This window comes from Melospiza melodia, chromosome 2 (assembly GCF_035770615.1).
Source record: "Melospiza melodia melodia isolate bMelMel2 chromosome 2, bMelMel2.pri, whole genome shotgun sequence".
NCBI lineage: Eukaryota > Metazoa > Chordata > Aves > Passeriformes > Passerellidae > Melospiza > Melospiza melodia.
In genome coordinates this window covers 35,221,424-35,238,443 of record NC_086195.1, presented here as the reverse complement: position 1 = coordinate 35,238,443, position 17,020 = coordinate 35,221,424, and positions in this window count along the sequence as shown.

Here is a 17,020-nt window from a genome sequence, read left to right as displayed (position 1 = left end):
AAGCTGCCGCTCTCGCCGGCTGCCGGAGCCCAAGAAGCGGCTTCTTCGCGCAAAGACGATTGTGCCGCTCACAGTGCTCTCCTTAGCGCGGCTTCTGCCGAAAGACGCCCGGCAGCGGCTCTTACCTCCGGAGAGCATCCTACCTTCGTCTTTCGCGTCTTTTGTAGTCTACATCTTAGCAAAACGCTTCTCCACTATGTCTGGCTAGGAAAAACTGTGCCAGCACAGAAAACATCTCCCATCGTGTTCTAGAAGTTGCACGGATGTCTGCCAAGTGTTTGGCAGGAAGAAAAGAAAAGTTGTCCAAAACAGCTTCCAATCGAATGTTCCTGTGATTGGAAAAGTCAGGAGAGTGCAAAGGTACTGTTTTCTATCAGTTGGCAAGGTGCGCACACAATCCCAGTGTTGTACAGCTTGCTTCTTCACCTTCCCGAAGCTGCCGCTCTCGCCGGCTGCCGGAGCCCAAGAAGCGGCTTCTTCGCGCAAAGACGATTGTGCCGCTCACAGTGCTCTCCTTAGCGCGGCTTCTGCCGAAAGACGCCCGGCAGCGGCTCTTACCTCCGGAGAGCATCCTACCTTCGTCTTTCGCGTCTTTTGTAGTCTACATCTTAGCAAAACGCTTTTCCACTATGTCTGGCTAGGAAAAACTGTGCCAGCACAGAAAACATCTCCCATCGTGTTCTAGAAGTTGCACGGATGTCTGCCAAGTGTTTGGCAGGAAGAAAAGAAAAGTTGTCCAAAACAGCTTCCAATCGAATGTTCCTGTGATTGGAAAAGTCAGGAGAGTGCAAAGGTACTGTTTTCTATCAGTTGGCAAGGTGCGCACACAATCCCAGTGTTGTACAGCTTGCTTCTTCACCTTCCCGAAGCTGCCGCTCTCGCCGGCTGCCGGAGCCCAAGAAGCGGCTTCTTCGCGCAAAGACGATTGTGCCGCTCACAGTGCTCTCCTTAGCGCGGCTTCTGCCGAAAGACGCCCGGCAGCGGCTCTTACCTCCGGAGAGCATCCTACCTTCGTCTTTCGCGTCTTTTGTAGTCTACATCTTAGCAAAACGCTTTTCCACTATGTCTGGCTAGGAAAAACTGTGCCAGCACAGAAAACATCTCCCATCGTGTTCTAGAAGTTGCACGGATGTCTGCCAAGTGTTTGGCAGGAAGAAAAGAAAAGTTGTCCAAAACAGCTTCCAATCGAATGTTCCTGTGATTGGAAAAGTCAGGAGAGTGCAAAGGTACTGTTTTCTATCAGTTGGCAAGGTGCGCACACAATCCCAGTGTTGTACAGCTTGCTTCTTCACCTTCCCGAAGCTGCCGCTCTCGCCGGCTGCCGGAGCCCAAGAAGCGGCTTCTTCGCGCAAAGACGATTGTGCCGCTCACAGTGCTCTCCTTAGCGCGGCTTCTGCCGAAAGACGCCCGGCAGCGGCTCTTACCTCCGGAGAGCATCCTACCTTCGTCTTTCGCGTCTTTTGTAGTCTACATCTTAGCAAAACGCTTTTCCACTATGTCTGGCTAGGAAAAACTGTGCCAGCACAGAAAACATCTCCCATCGTGTTCTAGAAGTTGCACGGATGTCTGCCAAGTGTTTGGCAGGAAGAAAAGAAAAGTTGTCCAAAACAGCTTCCAATCGAATGTTCCTGTGATTGGAAAAGTCAGGAGAGTGCAAAGGTACTGTTTTCTATCAGTTGGCAAGGTGCGCACACAATCCCAGTGTTGTACAGCTTGCTTCTTCACCTTCCCGAAGCTGCCGCTCTCGCCGGCTGCCGGAGCCCAAGAAGCGGCTTCTTCGCGCAAAGACGATTGTGCCGCTCACAGTGCTCTCCTTAGCGCGGCTTCTGCCGAAAGACGCCCGGCAGCGGCTCTTACCTCCGGACAGCATCCTACCTTCGTCTTTCGCGTCTTATGTAGTCTACACCTCGGCAAAACGCTTTTCCACTATGTCTGGCTAGGAAAAACTGTGCCAGCACAGAAAACATCTCCCATCGTGTTCTAGAAGTTGCACGGATGTCTGCCAAGTGTTTGGCAGGAAGAAAAGAAAAGTTGTCCAAAACAGCTTCCAATCGAATGTTCCTGTGATTGGAAAAGTCAGGAGAGTGCAAAGGTACTGTTTTCTATCAGTTGGCAAGGTGCGCACACAATCCCAGTGTTGTACAGCTTGCTTCTTCACCTTCCCGAAGCTGCCGCTCTCGCCGGCTGCCGGAGCCCAAGAAGCGGCTTCTTCGCGCAAAGACGATTGTGCCGCTCACAGTGCTCTCCTTAGCGCGGCTTCTGCCGAAAGACGCCCGGCAGCGGCTCTTACCTCCGGAGAGCATCCTACCTTCGTCTTTAGCTCCTCTTCTCATCTACACCTCGGCAAAAAGCTTTTCCACTATGTCTGGCTAGGAAAAACTGTGCCAGCACAGAAAACATCTCCCATCGTGTTCTAGAAGTTGCACGGATGTCTGCCAAGTGTTTGGCAGGAAGAAAAGAAAAGTTGTCCAAAACAGCTTCCAATCGAATGTTCCTGTGATTGGAAAAGTCAGGAGAGTGCAAAGGTACTGTTTTCTATCAGTTGGCAAGGTGCGCACACAATCCCAGTGTTGTACAGCTTGCTTCTTCACCTTCCCGAAGCTGCCGCTCTCGCCGGCTGCCGGAGCCCAAGAAGCGGCTTCTTCGCGCAAAGACGATTGTGCCGCTCACAGTGCTCTCCTTAGCGCGGCTTCTGCCGAAAGACGCCCGGCAGCGGCTCTTACCTCCGGAGAGCATCCTACCTTCGTCTTTCGCGTCTTTTGTAGTCTACATCTTAGCAAAACGCTTCTCCACTATGTCTGGCTAGGAAAAACTGTGCCAGCACAGAAAACATCTCCCATCGTGTTCTAGAAGTTGCACGGATGTCTGCCAAGTGTTTGGCAGGAAGAAAAGAAAAGTTGTCCAAAACAGCTTCCAATCGAATGTTCCTGTGATTGGAAAAGTCAGGAGAGTGCAAAGGTACTGTTTTCTATCAGTTGGCAAGGTGCGCACACAATCCCAGTGTTGTACAGCTTGCTTCTTCACCTTCCCGAAGCTGCCGCTCTCGCCGGCTGCCGGAGCCCAAGAAGCGGCTTCTTCGCGCAAAGACGATTGTGCCGCTCACAGTGCTCTCCTTAGCGCGGCTTCTGCCGAAAGACGCCCGGCAGCGGCTCTTACCTCCGGAGAGCATCCTACCTTCGTCTTTCGCGTCTTTTGTAGTCTACATCTTAGCAAAACGCTTTTCCACTATGTCTGGCTAGGAAAAACTGTGCCAGCACAGAAAACATCTCCCATCGTGTTCTAGAAGTTGCACGGATGTCTGCCAAGTGTTTGGCAGGAAGAAAAGAAAAGTTGTCCAAAACAGCTTCCAATCGAATGTTCCTGTGATTGGAAAAGTCAGGAGAGTGCAAAGGTACTGTTTTCTATCAGTTGGCAAGGTGCGCACACAATCCCAGTGTTGTACAGCTTGCTTCTTCACCTTCCCGAAGCTGCCGCTCTCGCCGGCTGCCGGAGCCCAAGAAGCGGCTTCTTCGCGCAAAGACGATTGTGCCGCTCACAGTGCTCTCCTTAGCGCGGCTTCTGCCGAAAGACGCCCGGCAGCGGCTCTTACCTCCGGAGAGCATCCTACCTTCGTCTTTCGCGTCTTTTGTAGTCTACATCTTAGCAAAACGCTTTTCCACTATGTCTGGCTAGGAAAAACTGTGCCAGCACAGAAAACATCTCCCATCGTGTTCTAGAAGTTGCACGGATGTCTGCCAAGTGTTTGGCAGGAAGAAAAGAAAAGTTGTCCAAAACAGCTTCCAATCGAATGTTCCTGTGATTGGAAAAGTCAGGAGAGTGCAAAGGTACTGTTTTCTATCAGTTGGCAAGGTGCGCACACAATCCCAGTGTTGTACAGCTTGCTTCTTCACCTTCCCGAAGCTGCCGCTCTCGCCGGCTGCCGGAGCCCAAGAAGCGGCTTCTTCGCGCAAAGACGATTGTGCCGCTCACAGTGCTCTCCTTAGCGCGGCTTCTGCCGAAAGACGCCCGGCAGCGGCTCTTACCTCCGGAGAGCATCCTACCTTCGTCTTTCGCGTCTTTTGTAGTCTACATCTTAGCAAAACGCTTTTCCACTATGTCTGGCTAGGAAAAACTGTGCCAGCACAGAAAACATCTCCCATCGTGTTCTAGAAGTTGCACGGATGTCTGCCAAGTGTTTGGCAGGAAGAAAAGAAAAGTTGTCCAAAACAGCTTCCAATCGAATGTTCCTGTGATTGGAAAAGTCAGGAGAGTGCAAAGGTACTGTTTTCTATCAGTTGGCAAGGTGCGCACACAATCCCAGTGTTGTACAGCTTGCTTCTTCACCTTCCCGAAGCTGCCGCTCTCGCCGGCTGCCGGAGCCCAAGAAGCGGCTTCTTCGCGCAAAGACGATTGTGCCGCTCACAGTGCTCTCCTTAGCGCGGCTTCTGCCGAAAGACGCCCGGCAGCGGCTCTTACCTCCGGACAGCATCCTACCTTCGTCTTTCGCGTCTTATGTAGTCTACACCTCGGCAAAACGCTTTTCCACTATGTCTGGCTAGGAAAAACTGTGCCAGCACAGAAAACATCTCCCATCGTGTTCTAGAAGTTGCACGGATGTCTGCCAAGTGTTTGGCAGGAAGAAAAGAAAAGTTGTCCAAAACAGCTTCCAATCGAATGTTCCTGTGATTGGAAAAGTCAGGAGAGTGCAAAGGTACTGTTTTCTATCAGTTGGCAAGGTGCGCACACAATCCCAGTGTTGTACAGCTTGCTTCTTCACCTTCCCGAAGCTGCCGCTCTCGCCGGCTGCCGGAGCCCAAGAAGCGGCTTCTTCGCGCAAAGACGATTGTGCCGCTCACAGTGCTCTCCTTAGCGCGGCTTCTGCTGAAAGACGCCCGGCAGCGGCTCTTACCTCCGGAGAGCATCCTACCTTCGTCTTTCGCGTCTTATGTAGTCTACACCTCGGCAAAAAGCTTTTCCACTATGTCTGGCTAGGAAAAACTGTGCCAGCACAGAAAACATCTCCCATCGTGTTCTAGAAGTTGCACGGATGTCTGCCAAGTGTTTGGCAGGAAGAAAAGAAAAGTTGTCCAAAACAGCTTCCAATCGAATGTTCCTGTGATTGGAAAAGTCAGGAGAGTGCAAAGGTACTGTTTTCTATCAGTTGGCAAGGTGCGCACACAATCCCAGTGTTGTACAGCTTGCTTCTTCACCTTCCCGAAGCTGCCGCTCTCGCCGGCTCCCGGAACCGAAGAAGCGCCTTCTTCGCGCAAAGACGATTGTGCCGCTCACAGTGCTCTCCTTAGCGCGGCTTCTGCCGAAAGACGCCCGGCAGCGGCTCTTGCCTCCGGAGAGCATCCTACCTTCGTCTTTCGCGTCTTTTGTAGTCTACATCTTAGCAAAACGCTTTTCCACTATGTCTGGCTAGGAAAAACTGTGCCAGCACAGAAAACATCTCCCATCGTGTTCTAGAAGTTGCACGGATGTCTGCCAAGTGTTTGGCAGGAAGAAAAGAAAAGTTGTCCAAAACAGCTTCCAATCGAATGTTCCTGTGATTGGAAAAGTCAGGAGAGTGCAAAGGTACTGTTTTCTATCAGTTGGCAAGGTGCGCACACAATCCCAGTGTTGTACAGCTTGCTTCTTCACCTTCCCGAAGCTGCCGCTCTCGCCGGCTGCCGGAGCCCAAGAAGCGGCTTCTTCGCGCAAAGACGATTGTGCCGCTCACAGTGCTCTCCTTAGCGCGGCTTCTGCTGAAAGACGCCCGGCAGCGGCTCTTACCTCCGGAGAGCATCCTACCTTCGTCTTTCGCGTCTTATGTAGTCTACACCTCGGCAAAAAGCTTTTCCACTATGTCTGGCTAGGAAAAACTGTGCCAGCACAGAAAACATCTCCCATCGTGTTCTAGAAGTTGCACGGATGTCTGCCAAGTGTTTGGCAGGAAGAAAAGAAAAGTTGTCCAAAACAGCTTCCAATCGAATGTTCCTGTGATTGGAAAAGTCAGGAGAGTGCAAAGGTACTGTTTTCTATCAGTTGGCAAGGCGCGCACACAATCCCAGTGTTGTACAGCTTGCTTCTTCACCTTCCCGAAGCTGCCGCTCTCGCCGGCTGCCGGAGCCCAAGAAGCGGCTTCTTCGCGCAAAGACGATTGTGCCGCTCACAGTGCTCCCCTTAGCGCGGCTTCTGCCGAAAGACGCCCGGCAGCGGCTCTTACCTCCTGAGAGTGGCAGCTTCGGGAAGGTGAAGAAGCAAGCTGTACAACACTGGGATTGTGTGCGCACCTTGCCAACTGATAGAAAACAGTACCTTTGCACTCTCCTGACTCTTCCAATCACAGGAACATTCGATTGGAAGCTGTTTTGGACAACTTTTCTTTTCTTCCTCCCAAACACTTGGCAGACATATCTGCAACTTCTAGAAAACGATGGGAGATGTTTTCTGTGCTGGCACGGTTTTTCCTAGCCAGACATAGTGGAAAAGCGTTTTGCTTAGATGTAGACTACATAAGACGCGAAAGACGAAGGTAGGATGCTCTCCGGAGTTAAGAGCCGCTGCCGGGCGTCTTTCGGCAGAAGCCGCGCTAAGGAGAGCACTGTGAGCGGCACAATCGTCTTTGCGCGAAGAAGCCGATTCTTCGGTTCCGGGAGCCGGCGAGAGCGGCAGCTTCGGGAAGGTGAAGAAGCAAGCTGTACAACACTGGGATTGTGTGCGCACCTTGCCAACTGATAGAAAACAGTACCTTTGCACTCTCCTGACTTTTCCAATCACAGGAACATTCGATTGGAAGCTGTTTTGGACAACTTTTCTTTTCTTCCTGCCAAACACTTGGCAGACATCCGTGCAACTTCTAGAACACGATGGGAGATGTTTTCTGTGCTGGCACAGTTTTTCCTAGCCAGACATAGTGGAAAAGCGTTTTGCTAAGATGTAGACTACAAAAGACGCGAAAGACGAAGGTAGGATGCTCTCCGGAGGTAAGAGCCGCTGCCGGGCGTCTTTCGGCAGAAGCCGCGCTAAGGAGAGCACTGTGAGCGGCACAATCGTCTTTGCGCGAAGAAGCCGCTTCTTGGGCTCCGGGAGCCGGCGAGAGCGGCAGCTTCGGGAAGGTGAAGAAGCAAGCTGTACAACACTGGGATTGTGTGCGCACCTTGCCAACTGATAGAAAACAGTACCTTTGCACTCTCCTGACTTTTCCAATCACAGGAACATTCGATTGGAAGCTGTTTTGGACAACTTTTCTTTTCTTCCTGCCAAACACTTGGCAGACATCCGTGCAACTTCTAGAACACGATGGGAGATGTTTTCTGTGCTGGCACAGTTTTTCCTAGCCAGACATAGTGGAAAAGCGTTTTGCCGAGGTGTAGACTACATAAGACGCGAAAGACGAAGGTAGGATGCTGTCCGGAGGTAAGAGCCGCTGCCGGGCGTCTTTCGGCAGAAGCCGCGCTAAGGAGAGCACTGTGAGCGGCACAATCGTCTTTGCGCGAAGAAGCCGCTTCTTGGGCTCCGGCAGCCGGCGAGAGCGGCAGCTTCGGGAAGGTGAAGAAGCAAGCTGTACAACACTGGGATTGTGTGCGCACCTTGCCAACTGATAGAAAACAGTACCTTTGCACTCTCCTGACTTTTCCAATCACAGGAACATTCGATTGGAAGCTGTTTTGGACAACTTTTCTTTTCTTCCTGCCAAACACTTGGCAGACATCCGTGCAACTTCTAGAACACGATGGGAGATGTTTTCTGTGCTGGCACAGTTTTTCCTAGCCAGACATAGTGGAAAAGCGTTTTGCTAAGATGTAGACTACAAAAGACGCGAAAGACGAAGGTAGGATGCTCTCCGGAGGTAAGAGCCGCTGCCGGGCGTCTTTCGGCAGAAGCCGCGCTGAGAGCACTGTGAGCGGCACAATCGTCTTTGCGCGAAGAAGCCGCTTCTTGGGCTCCGGCAGCCGGCGAGAGCGGCAGCTTCGGGAAGGTGAAGAAGCAAGCTGTACAACACTGGGATTGTGTGCGCGCCTTGCCAACTGATAGAAAACAGTACCTTTGCACTCTCCTGACTTTTCCAATCACAGGAACATTCGATTGGAAGCTGTTTTGGACAACTTTTCTTTTCTTCCTGCCAAACACTTGGCAGACATCCGTGCAACTTCTAGAACACGATGGGAGATGTTTTCTGTGCTGGCACAGTTTTTCCTAGCCAGACATAGTGGAAAAGCGTTTTGCTAAGATGTAGACTACAAAAGACGCGAAAGACGAAGGTAGGATGCTCTCCGGAGTTAAGAGCCGCTGCCGGGCGTCTTTCGGCAGAAGCCGCGCTAAGGAGAGCCCTGTGAGCGGCACAATCGTCTTTGCGCGAAGAAGCCGCTTCTTGGGCTCCGGGAGCCGGCGAGAGCGGCAGCTTCGGGAAAGTGAAGAAGCAAGCTGTACAACACTGGGATTGTGTGCGCACCTTGCCAACTGATAGAAAACAGTACCTTTGCACTCTCCTGACTTTTCCAATCACAGGAACATTCGATTGGAAGCTGTTTTGGACAACTTTTCTTTTCTTCCTGCCAAACACTTGGCAGACATCCGTGCAACTTCTAGAACACGATGGGAGATGTTTTCTGTGCTGGCACAGTTTTTCCTAGCCAGACATAGTGGAAAAGCTTTTTGCCGAGGTGTAGATGAGAAGAGGAGCTAAAGAGTGGATGTTAGCAAATGACACCCATCTTCAAAAAAGGCAATTAAGAGGACTCGCCATAGTACAAACCAGCCAGCCTCTTTTTTATCCCCAGGAAGTTGATGAAGCAGCTCTTCCTGGAAATCCTTGCCAGGCACATGACAGATGACCAAATAATGTAGTTAGCATGATTTTTCAGGGGAATTTCATGCTGAACATCACTTTAAACTCCTCTGATGAATCAACTTGACTGGTAGATGAAGGGAATATTATCTGCCTGGGCTTCAGGGAGGTTTTTGACATACCTCTACATGGCATCACACATACATATGGAAGCAATAGTGCAAAGGGGAGGGAATCAGTGTCTTTTCAGTGATGCTGAGGGAAAAGACAAGAGGCAGTGGGCACACACTGAAATACAGGAGATTGCCTTTGAACATCAGTAAATGTTTCTTTACTGTCAGGGTGACTGAACCACGGCACAGACTGCCCAGAAAGATTGTGGAGCCTGGATCTTTGAAGACATTAAAAGTACACCCAGATAGAATCCTGGGCAAGAGGCTCTAGGTATCCTGGTTTAGGCAGGGGGGTTGGGCCTGGTTAGCCCCACCAACCCCTTCCACTCTCTTTCATTCTGTGCTAGTGAATTCTCTTCAAGATGCATTTCAAAGCACTGGCATGACAAAGTTCTGTGCAGACAGAGATCCAAATGGACATGGCATCTAAGTTCCTTAAGCAGTGTTCAAGAAGAATGTAAAACTCTGGCACAAGTGTCTCTTCCCTAACTGAATCCCTTTCATGGGAAAATTCCCAGCTCTAGAAAGATCTTCTGATACGCATGCTTAAGACTGACACTGGCTGAGCAAATTTCTCCCTATGTATATCTAAGACCAGTTAGGATCTTCACCCAAAGTGCAGTCAACATAGTCACAGAATGCCTATTGTTAAGAAGTGACAGCTTCCATCAGAATGGCAGCTATTGGTCCACAAAATGGATTAATGGATGGGAATTATCTACGTGGGTTAAAAACAAAAATAAAGAGTTGGTCTTTATTTATCAATTTCATGGCAATATTGATAAGGGAAGAAAAAGATCTAAGTCCTTGACTTTCTGGACTCGAGGAAAGATTTTAAAAATTCCTTGTAAAAATGTATGATCACAATCAGACTATTGAAACCATTTTAGTTGGGAACAAAGTTCCAAAATTGTCTAGATAGTGGCAAAGAAGCCAAGAAAATAGGAAAGAAACAAAAAGAGAGCAAAGGAGTCAGCTTCAGTGTACAAGCTCGTTCTAGAAGTAGTCTGCTGGGAAAAGGAACCCCCAGCTAAATTTCCAATGTATTCCTGCGCTTGATTCAGTAACTGGTCAATGTAAAAACCAATCCTTTTGTACAACTTCTTCCAGCAACAAAAACTCCAACAGGTTGACACTACCATCATGCCTGTTCCAGACATATTTAAAAGAGAAATGATGATTTTCTTGAAAACCTACTTACATAAAAGTTGCAAGATGGTGGAGGGATTCCCACATCCTCCTTCCTCCATCTGGCTTGAAAGTATATTTGATAAAATATGCAACAAAGCACATGATTTATAAGGGAGAGTCAAATGGATGATTTGGGAATCGATCTCTTGTTGATAGTAAACTTCATATCCACTCGGTGTGACCTTTTTAAAACAAAATGTGGAGCTGAGGCATGAATCTGCCACAACAATTGTAAAGCAAACATACACACTCCCCTTCATATGCCCCCCCCTCCACACACACCTAGGCACACACAGAGATCAGCATAGCAGATCATGAACACCTTGGAAAAGACTGAAATGCTAAATGCCTCTCTTGATGGGCAAAAGAGCTGGTGCAGTAATTCAAATGCCTGGTACAAAAATTCTGTTTAATATTTAGCTCCTATTTAAAACACAGCTTTTCATTTCATTCTATTTACAGAATATTTTCATTTCATTTGTTTCTTTAAAATTACTTAGTTCTCACCTGTTGTATGTCTAGGAATATTTTCTTCCAAAAATAGAAAAAAATAGATGATATCTTTTCAGCAGAAAACATTGGTTGATACAATTTTAAACCATCATGATATGGAAGAATTCTTCTGTCCCTCTCGAAGGTGGAAGAAGCATTTGGATCACAGATCATCTACAATGAAATACTTGACATGTTTAAGATGCTTTCAATCAATTTTGATCGTCAATTGCTTATTTGTTGTAAACAGTAATTTTTCAGTGAAGGGAAAGTGTGTGTGGTATATCTACATGATATGTTCAAAGGCAGTTCCTACTAATGGCCAGGCTGAATTCCAGTAAATAATGTCCCGAATGATATTTTGCCGCCTTCTTTGGCACTTCATGAAATCTTACCCCGATGAAGTGCTGAAACAAAGAGATTTTCTCTTAGAGAGTGTCTCATGTTGTAACCTATCCCATGGATTTTATGCTGTAATTCTTATCTCTTTTAAAATTTACTATCTTCTGTACAGTTTTCATGAAACTTTCTGTTACAGTAGTGAATAGCACAGATAAATGTCATTTTGTACAACTTTGAATTTACCCCAAGAGCTGAGAGAAAACTTGATCCTATACTTCAATCCGAGTTTCTTCTATAGTCCGACTTTGTTTCTCTACCATCAAGCTTCTCCTTTGTTGCTGCTCCAAGCCCCGTCCAAGGTGACCTTGAATACTTTCAGGGATGGGACACCCACAACTTCTCTGGGCAACCTGTTCCAGTGTTCCAGCACTCCCACAGTAAAAAAGGCCTTCCTTTCATCTAATATGTGTAGGAAATCATAAATCTAGGCATAGAAGCTTGGAGTGCAAATTTGAAATTCTTTGGATTTGAAGCACATTTTATATGAATACTGACTTACAGATGACTAAAAGATGTTGATGGGCATTTGAGCTGACAAGTTTTGAAAAAGTGCACGGAAATTAAAATTGAAACCACTAAAATTAAAAACTCCTTGCCATTTTCTTTTTCCTCTCCTATTCAAAATTGCATATGTCAGATATCAGTGCTTCATGCAAACCTCTCAGATGCTCTCAGAGAAAAAGCTTTTCTTTCAGACTAAGTTGCGGTTGACGTAGAACACTAGCAGGAGTGAAAGATTTTCTGGGCATCGGGGCAGCCCGTTCTCCTTGGATTTGTGTGCAGAATGCATTTTATCCAAACTGGAAAATAGATCCCAGCTCTGTTCTATTCATCATTCTTACTTCATCAGGCCAGAAGATTCTGTGAAAAGTAGCCTGTGGACCTTGAAGACAGCGCATGTGAACCAGATGAGAGGTGATAGCGAAGTTGAGGGAGAGAAGAAAGAGCATGAGGCTGAAACCAGAAAGTATTTCTCCACGTGATCATGGAAGATTGCAGGAGCCACTTGGTACTATCAAACCAGCCCAACTTGGCACTGGTGCCACCTTGGGTCTGGGAGCCATGTTGCATATCGTGCATTTTAAGGAGCCAGCTGGCCACACCCGGCCATATGCCCCGAAACACAAACCAAGGCCCTTTTCTCTGGCAAACAAAACTCAGCTGCCCTGCTTCTGGATGGCAGATTGCAGGAACCACTTGGTACTATCAAACCAGCCCAACTTGGCACTGGTGCCACCATGGGTCTGGTCACCATCCTGCCTATTGTAGCTTTTCAGGAGCCAGCCGGTCACTCTCAGCCATAGGCCCCCAAACACAAACCTCGGCCCGTTTACCTGGCAAACAAAAGTAAGCTGCCCCGCTTCTGGATGGCAGATTGCAGGAGCTACTTAGTACTATCAAATCAGCCCGACTTGGCACAGGTGCCACCTTGGATCTGGGAACCATCCTGTGTATCGTGGATTTTCAGGGGCCAGCCAGCCACTCTCAGCCATATGCCCCCAAAAACAAACCACGGACCTTTTCTCTGGCAAACAAAACTCAACTGCCCCTCTTCTGGATGGCAAATTTTAGGACGCACTTTGTACTACAAAACCGCCCGACGTGGCACTGGTGCCACCTTGTGTCAGGGAACCATCCTGCATATCGAGCTTTTTAAGGAGCCAGCCGGCCAGGCGCAGCCATATACCCCCAAAAACAAACCACGGACCATTTCTCATGGAAACAAAAATCCGCTGCCCCGCGTCTGGATGGCAGATTGCAGGAGCCACTTTGCACCATCAAACCAGCCCGACTTGGCACTGGTGCCACCTTGGGTCTGGGAACAATCCTGCGTATCGTACATATTCAGGAACCAGCCGAACACTCCCAGCCAAAGGCCCCCAAACACAAACAACGGCCCATTTCCCTGGCAAACAAAACTCAGCGGCCCCGCTTCTGGATGGCAGTTTGCAGGAGCCACTTGGGACTATCAAACCAGCCCGACTTGGCACTGGTGCCACCTTGGGTCTGGGAACCATCCTGCGTATGGTGGATTCTAAGGAGCCAGCCGGCCACTCCCAGCCACAGGCCCCCAACAAAAACCACGGCCCTTTTTTCTGGCAAACAAAACTTAGCTGCCTCACTTCTGGATGGCAGATTGCAGGAGCCACTTGGTGTAATCAAACCAGCCCGACTTGGCACTGGTGCCACCTCGGGTCTGGGAACCATCCTGCGTATCGTGGATTCTAAGGAGCCAGCCGGCCACTCCCAGCCACAGGCCCCCAAACAAAATCAACGGCGCTTTTCCCTGGAAAACAAAACACGCCTGCCAACTTTTTGATGGAGTTTGCAGGAGCCACTTGGTACTATCAAACCAGCCCGACTTGGCACTGGTGCCACCTTGGGTCTGGGAAACATCCTGCGTATCGTGGATTCTTAGGAGCCAGCCGGCCACTCCTAGCCACAGGCCCCCAAACAAAAACCTAGGCCTATTTCTCTTGCAAACAAAATTAAGCTGCCCCGCTTCTGGATGGCAGATTGCAGGAGACACTTGGTACTATCAAACCAGCCCAACTTGGCACTGGTGCCACCTTGGATCTGGGAACCATGCTGTGTATCGTGGATATTCAGGGGCCAGCCGGCCACTCTCAGCCATATGTCCCCAAACAGAAACCTCGGCCCTGTTCTCTGGCAAACAAAACTCAACTGCCCCTCTTCTGGATGGCAAATTGCAGGATGAACTTGATACTAAAACCGCAGGCCGACTTGGTAGTGGTGACACCTTGGACCTGGGAACCATCAGGCGTATCGAGCATTTTAAGGAGCCAGCCGGCCACTCCCAGCAATATGCCCCTAAAAACAATCCACGGAATTTTTCTCTGGCAAACAAAAATCAGCTGCCCCGCTTCTGGATGGCAGATTGCAGGAGCCACTTTGCACCATCAAACCAGCCCGACTTGGCACTGGTGCCACCTTGCATCTGGGAACCATGCTGCCTAGCGTGGATTTTCAGGAGCCAGCCGGCCACTCTCAGCCATAGGCCCCCAAACAAAACCCACGGCCCGTTTCCCTGGCAAACAAAATTAAGCTGCCCCGCTTCTGGATGGCAGATTGCAGGACGCACTTGGTAGTATCAAACCAGCCCGACTTGGCACTGGTGCCACCTTGGGTCTGGGAACCATCCTGCGTATCGTGGGTTCAAAGGAGCCAGCCGGCCACTCCCAGCCACAGGCCCCCAAATACAAACAACGGCGCTTTTCCCTGGAAAACAAAACTCGCCTGCCAACTTTTTGATGGCAGATTGCAGGAGCCACTTGGTACTATCAAACCAGCCCAACTTGGCACTGGTGCCACCATGGGTCTGGTCACCATCCTGCCTATTGTAGCTTTCCAGGAGCCAGCCGGTCACTCCCAGCCATACGTCCCCAGTCACAAACCTCGGCCCGTTTACCTGGCAAACAAAAGTAAGCTGCCCCGCTTCTGGATGGCAGATTGCAGGAGCCACTTGGTACTATCAAACCAGCCCAACTTGGCACTGGTGCCACCTCTGGTCTGGGAACCATGCTGCGTAAGACAGATTCTAAGGCGCCAGTCGGCCACTCCCAGTCACAAGCCCCCAAACACAAACAACGGCGCTATTCTCTGGCAAACAAAACTCCACTGCCCCTCTTCTGGATGGCAAATTGCAGGACACACTTGGTACTATAAAAACAGCCCTACTTGGCACTGGTGCCACCTTGGGTCTGGGAACCATCCTGCGTATCGATCTTTTTAATGAGACAGCCGGCCACTCCCAGCCATATGCCCCCAAACACAACCCACGGCCCTTTTCTCTGGCAAACAAAACTCAACTGCACCGCTTCTGGATGGCAGATTGCAGGAGCCACTTGGTACTATCAAACCAGCCCGACTTGGCACTGGTGCCACCTTGGGTCTGGGAACCATCCAGCCTATAGTGGATTTTAAGGAGCCAGCCGGCTACTCCCAGCCACAGGCCCCCAACAAAAACCACGGCCCTTTTTTCTGGCAAACAAAACTTAGCTGCCTCACTTCTGGATGGCAGATTGCAGGAGCCACTTTGTGTAATCAAACCAGCCCGACTTGGCACTGGTGCCACCTTGGGTCTGGGAACCATCCTGCGTATCGTGGATTCTAAGGATCCAGCCGGCCACTCCCAGCCACAGGCCCCCAAACAAAATCAACGGCGCTGTTCCCTGGAAAACAAAACACGTCTGCCAAATTTTGATGGAGTTTGCAGGAGCCACTTGGTACTATCAAACCAGCCCGACTTGGCACTGGTGCCACCTTGGGTCTGGGAAACATCCTGCGTATCGTGGATTCTTAGGAGCCAGCAGGCCACTCCTAGCCACAGGCCCCCAGACAAAAACCTTGGCCTATTTCTCTGGCAAACAAAAGTAAGCTGCCCCGCTTCTGGATGGCAGATTGCAGGAGACACTTGGTACTATCAAACCAGCCCAACTTGGCACTGGTGCCACCTTGGATCTGGGAACCATGCTGTGTATCGTGGATATTCAGGGGCCACCCGGCCACTCTCAGCCATATGTCCCCAAACAGAAACCTCGGCCCGTTTCTCTGGCAAACAAAACTCAACTGCCCCTCTTCTGGATGGCAAATTGCAGGATGAACTTGATACTAAAACCGCAGGCCGACTTGGTAGTGGTGACACCTTGGGCCTGGGAACCATCATGCGTATCGAGCATTTTAAGGAGCCAGCCGGCCACTCCCAGCAATATGCCCCCAAAAACAATCCACGGAATTTTTCTCTGGCAAACAAAAATCAGCTGCCCCGCTTCTGGATGGCAGATTGCAGGAGCCACTTTGCACCATCAAACCAGCCCGACTTGGCACTGGTGCCACCTTGCATCTGGGAACCATGCTGCCTAGCGTGGATTTTCAGGAGCCAGCCGGCCACTCTCAGCCATAGGCCCCCATACAAAACCCACGGCCCGTTTCCCTGGCAAACAAAATTAAGCTGCCCCGCTTCTGGATGGCAGATTGCAGGACGCACTTGGTAGTATCAAACCAGCCCGACTTGGCACTGGTGCCACCTTGGGTCTGGGAACCATCCTGCGTATTGTGGGTTCAAAGGAGCCAGCCGGCCACTCCCAGCCATAGGTCCCAAGTCACAAGCCTCGGCCCGTTTCACTGGCAAACAAAAGTAAGCTGCCCCGCTTCTGGATGGCAGATTGCAGGAGCCACTTGGTACTATCAAACCAGCCCAACTTGGCACTGGTGCCACCTCTGGTCTGGGAACCATGCTGCGTAACACAGATTCTAAGGCGCCAGTCGGCCACTCCCAGCCACAAGCCCCCAAACACAAACAACGGCGCTATTCTCTGGCAAACAAAACTCAACTGCCCCTCTTCTGGATGGCAAATTGCAGGACGCACTTGGTACTATCAAACCAGCCCAACTTGGCACTGGTGCCACCTTGGGTCTGGGAACCATGCTGCGTATCATGGATTTTCAGGAGCCAGCCGGCCACTCCCAGCCACAGGCCCCCAAACACAAACCACAGCATTTTTCTCTGGCAAACAAAATTCAGCTGCCCCGCTTCTGGATGGCAGATTGCAGGAGCCACTTGGGACTATCACACCAGCACAACATGGCACTGCTGCCACCTTGGATCTGGGAACCATCCTTCCTATCGTGGATTTTGTGGGGCCAGCCGGTCACTCTCAGCCATAGGCCCCAAACACAAACCACGGCCCTTTTCCCTGGAAAACAAAACTCAACTGCCCCTCTTCCTGATGGGAGATTGCAGGAGCCACTGGGTACTATGAAACCAGCCCTACTTGGCACTGGTGCCACCTTGGGTCTGGGAACCATGCTGCGTATCATGGATTTTCAGGAGCCAGCCGGCCACTGCCAGCCACAGGCCCTGAAACACAAACAACAGCCTTTTTCTCTGGCAAACAAAATTCAGCTGCCCCGCTTCTGGATGGCAGATTGCAGGAACCACTTGGTACTATCAAACCAGCCCGACTTGGCACTGGTGCCACCTTGGGTC